The following is a 6,000-nucleotide window of genomic DNA, read 5'->3' as shown; positions in this document are numbered from 1 at the left end:
GCATAGAGGAGTGGACCTGGGGGCGGGTTTGTAAAACAATGAAAGAATTTTTTTTTTTTTACTTTTCCAAGAGGATAGTGTACTGGGGGGAAGGTTGGGAGGGAAGAAAAGTGCAACAATGAATGAATGTAAATCCAAAGTCTTTGTAAATATTCATTGAAATTACTAATAAATTAAAAAAATAGTTTTCATCGTTTTTTTTTATTGTCAGTAGTTTTATAAACGTGGTCTTTATTTGTCAATATCAGTCATAACAATGAAGTTGGAGCCCTAATGGCTGCTTGTGTATGCACAGTGCAATTGCCCTAGGCCCTTAGAGTCAAACATCGTCCAGCTATCTACCTGGTAGCACTCCTGATAACACCAACATAGACTCAGTTATAGACCAGGTGGCAGCAAAGTACAAAGGTTTGGGTTTGTTCCCCCCCCCCCACTTATCATGATGTTGTTTATTGGTCACTTGCAAATTTCTTTTTAAAAAGATTTTTTATTGGTTTGCTTACAAGGTTTGTATACCTTGTCTTTCACACTATTACTCATTTACATCGTGTTTCATACAACCATTATCATGCATTATATTGTATAAAATTAATCATCATTGGACCTTGCCCATCTTTGCCGTCTTTTTGCCTGGATCTTGTTCCCATTTCTTTCGCTCTACCCTTAACCTGTGAACTCAGCCTGAGCCTGTGCAACCCTGTGGTTTTGCCCCATCCATCCTCCTCCCTTCCCACCTTGAGCCCCCATGCATATTTTACTAATTGTTCTTCTAATTTTATAATAATGATTTTATGCAATATTTGTCCTTATAAAATGGCATTAGTTCACACAGTATAATGCTCTCCAGCCTCTCCCAAGTTACGTTGTAGTTTTCAAAATCATTGCTCCTGAGTTCTGTATAGTATCCCATTGTGTGGTTGTATCATAATCTCTCAATCCATTTGGTTGTGGTTGGACATTTGGACTGTTTCCATGTTCTTGTGATGGTGAATAATGTTGTTATGAACATTGGTGTACAAATGTCCATCTGTGTCTCAGTTCTAATTTCCTTGGGGTATATTCCTAGCAATGGAATAGCTGGGTTATATTGAGTTTCTATGTTCAATTTTTTTTTTTTTTAGAAAATGCCACACTATCTTCCACAGTGGCTGAACTATTTTACAATCCCACAACTGTGTATGATAATTTACAATGGTATTTTGATTAATAAGTCATCACTTTAATGTCTGAGAATGATAACATTAGCAAACTGTATACTGCAGCATCACATGTAGTATATGTTATCAATGATAAAAGGAACCAAAAAAACCCACGGTCGTAAGTGTGGCTCATCAGAAGTCAAATATTTCATAAGTCAAGGACCTCCTGTGAAAGCTTGAAAACAAAATATTGCAGCTGGAAGACTATGAATAATAGGTCGCCATTGGTACCAAAACAGTAATCCTAGTACCCTTTGCCTGTAAGCCAGTCCCCCTTTGAGTTGACCAGATGTGGTCACTGTTGGCTGTAACCAGCCTCATCAATCTAGACCTGTGATATAAAGGTATCAATCTTTAATATGAGTGAATTCTGTGTTTGCAACCAGCCTCATCAATCTAGACCTGTGATATAAAGGTATCAATCTTTAATATGAGTGAATTCTGTGTTTGCAAATTACCCTAGTCACCAAAATTTATTGTAGTTCCCCATGTCAGTAATTCCTGTGCTTTTGTGGGCATGCGTCTTGTGGTGTTGTCGTGTACCATCAAGGGGGAACTAACTCATAGCTGGCCCTCCAGCAGATGTTCGTAAATTTAACTACACTGCATGGAGATTAGCTATCTTTCTACCACAGGTCAACTCATGGATTCGAACTACATGCCTTTGGGAAAGCAGCACAGCTCCTTAACTCTAAAACTGCCAAGAACTGAGTTGCCCACTGTGCACAGTTCTAGGTGAGACTGAACCAAGCAGCGGCCTGACTTCTTGTTTCAGCTCTCACGCTCTCAACAAACGCCCTTTTTCTGGTCTCTGAAGCACTATGTATTTTGCACTTTTGTACTTGTCATTGATTTGTCACCATTTGAAATGACCTCCATGCACAGTGCTGAACACTGTTCTTAGGCACAAGAAAGCTGTGATGTGCCTTCAAGATAATTCGTTCGAGAAGCTGTCCTCAGGCATTCGTTGCTATTCTCCTGGTCTCTTTGTTAATGAATCAACAATATATGTAAGCTATGAGGTCCTTTAGTAAGATATTGACTAATTGACACAAGTGCTGTGACCAGAGGCTCACAGACCCCTAACTTCGTATTATTCCTAGAAACAGTGATTCAGTATAGATCGTAATGTTTGTGACTAATGGTACCTCATTCTGTGTACTTTCTAGACGTCACGTAAGGAAGTTTGGGCCTTAGTAAAATCTATATGGAGTCTCCTTTCCAATTCCTTCCCTAGGGCTGCTTGACTCTTAAAGTTCTCTCAGTGAATCCAGCTCTTAATGGATCTTTGTTCCCGTTGGCTGATCTTCCTGGAGTCTTCGTACTGACTTCAATAAGATTGAAACTTTCCCGAGGGTAGTGGTAGGCCCATGGGAGTTGCTTATTGATAGGCTGGCATCATAAATCGATAAGTAAACAAGCTTCAGCCATGTCATTATCTGGTAACTCGGTTTCCAAGCAAATGGAAGACTAAAGTAATTTTTTGAATAAGAGAGTAGGAAAATAGTAGCAGATGGAATTTTCCAGATAATGTGTGGCTCTGCGCTATACCCATTTGACGGGCAGTCTAGACGATGTTGGCACATCTGGTCTGATATATTAGGAGTCTCTCTTATTCATTGATCTTGCCAGCCCTTTAGCAGAGGACTCTGGCACTTTATTCAGAGAATTCATTCAAACTCTTCTCTCTGGCCTGGGCTTTAGCGGTGTGAGTGTGTTAATGAATTACTGCCCACAACTCCCCTTAGCCATGCTGTTGAAGAGCCAGATAGCCATTTACATATAGCCAGGCCTTTTATGTTTCAAATATAGTCACAGATGCAGGAGCAGTTAAAAAAATGCCGTGAGATACACTGTGTTTGGTCTGGATAAAGTGCTTTCTTTACAGAACCATCTCTAGAGCAACAATAGTAGTCTCATTAAGGCACCAAAGCCTGCTCCACCAATCGCAGCAAAGGACACAACGCCATGGAAGCATGCATCCCTCTCTCCCCAAAGGCACATTATTTTGTGCAGGAGACTCTTCATAGGTGGAAATGCACAAAGAGCGACAGCACAGCTTTTGGGCTCTTCCATTTGAGCAGAACACTGGGGGGTGGTGAGAGTAGGGTGAGCAGTGGGGGAGGCGACACGGACTTGCATTGAAGGAAATCAGAAAAGTGGCCTCTCTCCCTGTAGGGGTCACAGCGCTTACCTGCCCAGTTATGGACCAAGTATTCCTTGATCTCCCATCTGTCTTTGGTACTTGGTATAAGCCAAGCAGATCCTTAGACCACTTAATAAATCCAGAAGACACATCTTTGGGAGCCCTTATAAATATATAATAGCCACCTCTGGATAACACTTAGACATTTTAACTCCCTGGAAGTGGTGTTGCGCCGAGGTCTCTGATTGTAGCATCATGGGAGGGGTCCCACCGTTGATGTGGAAATGGAAGGGAGGAGGGTGCATTTAACACGGCTTTCTCAGATCACTCTTTCATCAACTATTGATTTGATTGCAAAAGGCTTTAGTTAGTGCAGGAATTCCACTGGTAATAATTAAATTTTCAAGAGATAACGCTCGTAAGAGAGATGAGGGGAGACAGAGCAGGAGGGGCTCTGCCTACGGAGTGGGTCCCACGAATGTTAATGTCTCTGTTAGACTTCCATAAAATTAACAGAAATTAGATCTATGGTTATTGAAGAGCCTCCTTTATACTGAGAGGAGCCATTTAAGTATAACGATTGGGGATTATGGTTCAGTGGAGCCTTTTAACCATTCATTTGCCTGCCTAACTGACCGCTGGGTGGCATGCGATAAACTGAGGATATTGTGGAAGGGAATATGTTTGTTTTTCGTTTGGGTTCTTTTATCCAGTTTTCTCCATAACATCACAGCATGGATAGCAAGGGAACGCGTCTGTCCTTTCCTTTACCAAGAGAGGATCTTAACTTAGACCAATAGTTCTTTCAAAGAATAGTATAATGAAACATTCTCCCTTCTTTATCTGTCTGAGAAACCTTTTCCTCATTTAAGTACAATCTAATTGAAATGTCATTTAGATGTTGCCTCCCTAGAAGGGGCCCTCAGTCTCTTTAAAAGGTTCCCATGATCTGAACATGCACTGGCTCAAAGCAGAGGTGGGTGAGCGTTCTAACTGAGGCATTAAAGGCAATGGAACTTGGCTCCTGCAATCGACAGACTTTGTTCTCTTCCTATGGAAATACTTGTATGCTGATGTGTTTCTGATGGCCAGGCTGACTCTTGGCTACTCGCGCTGGCATTGGTTGCGGACAGTGTGTTAGCTTAGGTTTCAGGGGAAAAGATGTTCTTTGTGAATAATGAGGTGAGAAGTGAGAAGAACGTGCATCCCGGCTGCTGATGACGAGGACTTGCCGAGAAAGAGTTAAAATCCAGACTATTGTCTGAGGCATGGTTCGTGTTCGGAAACTGGGACGCATAGAGGAATTCACTGGGGCCCACTGTTTGATTTTTCTGCTGCTTGGCACAGGGATGAAATTGTAGCTGCTTTTATAGCAGAAGGCTGAGTATATTCTCTTTTGCAGGAATTAAGCCCTGCAGGATAATTTATGGACAGAGAAGCAAAGTGAAGCCAAAACGCACAAAGAGAAGTTGGTAGTTTCTTGAGGACAACGCTGTCGTGTTGGGTGTCAAAATTAAGTTTGTGCTGTGTGCTTTCCTTGGGACAACTAGATGTCCTTTGGAAGGCCACGAGTGCAGAATCTTCTGGAATCTGGCTGTGTCGGGCTCTCCTTTCTACTTTTCTTTTTTGACATAACCCTGGAAAACTGGGCTTCTGAAGCCCTGGATTCATTCACAACCCCATAAGGATTCATACTACCCGTTGGGCTGAAATACTTTACTGGAATCTGATTCTATATTAAAAACTCTGCCACCCATTAGTCTGTGACTTAATGTGTACTTACTCTGGGTAAATAATTAAGGTAGTCTGTGGGAAAGTGCTGGTCAAACATAAATATTAGAAGGGGTCTGCTTTGCTGGTGTGTTGTGTCCAAGGAACACCCCTTACCGGGGATGTGGGAGGATTTTATGATCAGCTTCACTCTTCCAATGAGTGATGTTATTTTAAGTACAAGTGTTTCAGAAGCTAGGGATGAGCATCACTCATTGCCAGAGATAAGAGGAGGGGCCCGAAGTACTCTACTTCCACTTAAACCAAACCAAGACCCAGCAAAATGCCCATTGTCGTTGAACTGATTTCAAGCCCTGGGAACCCAGTGTGTCACAGAAGTACTCTGCAAGGTGTTCTTAGCTGTAATCTCCCTCCAATAACATTTTCTTTTTTTAAAAAAATTTTTTCTACTAGTTTATTTACAAAATTCAGATACAAATTTGAACAAATTCTTTCAACTTCCCTCATTCCTATCCATCAAATTGTTCAACCCAAAGATTAATGCTCCCTTCCTCCTGCACACCCACATCGCTCTGCTTCCAGCCTCTCCCACCCCTCCTGGTTCCTTATACTCATTCTACAATAACGGCTTTATACAATATTTATCTTTGTGGGACTGAGTTAGTTCATTCAACATAATGCTCTCCGGTCCCTCCCAAGTTAGGTAATTTACAGTTATCACTCCTGTGTGCTGTATAGTATTCCACTGTGTGAATGTACCCTAATTTCTCAATCTATTCGTTTGTGGTTGGACATTTGGGCTGTTTCCATGTTCTTGTGATGGTGAATAATGCTACTATGCACATTGGTGTACAAATCCCCGTTTGTGCCTCAGTTTTCTTATTCTCAGGGTACATTCCAAGTAGTGACTAGCTGGGTCATAGG

The sequence above is a fragment of the Elephantulus edwardii genome, unplaced genomic scaffold (genome assembly GCF_000299155.1).
Source record: "Elephantulus edwardii isolate Elephantulus edwardi_28Jun2011 unplaced genomic scaffold, EleEdw1.0 scaffold00024, whole genome shotgun sequence".
Taxonomy (NCBI): Eukaryota; Metazoa; Chordata; class Mammalia; order Macroscelidea; family Macroscelididae; genus Elephantulus; species Elephantulus edwardii.
Note: the sequence above shows the minus strand (reverse complement) of the source record.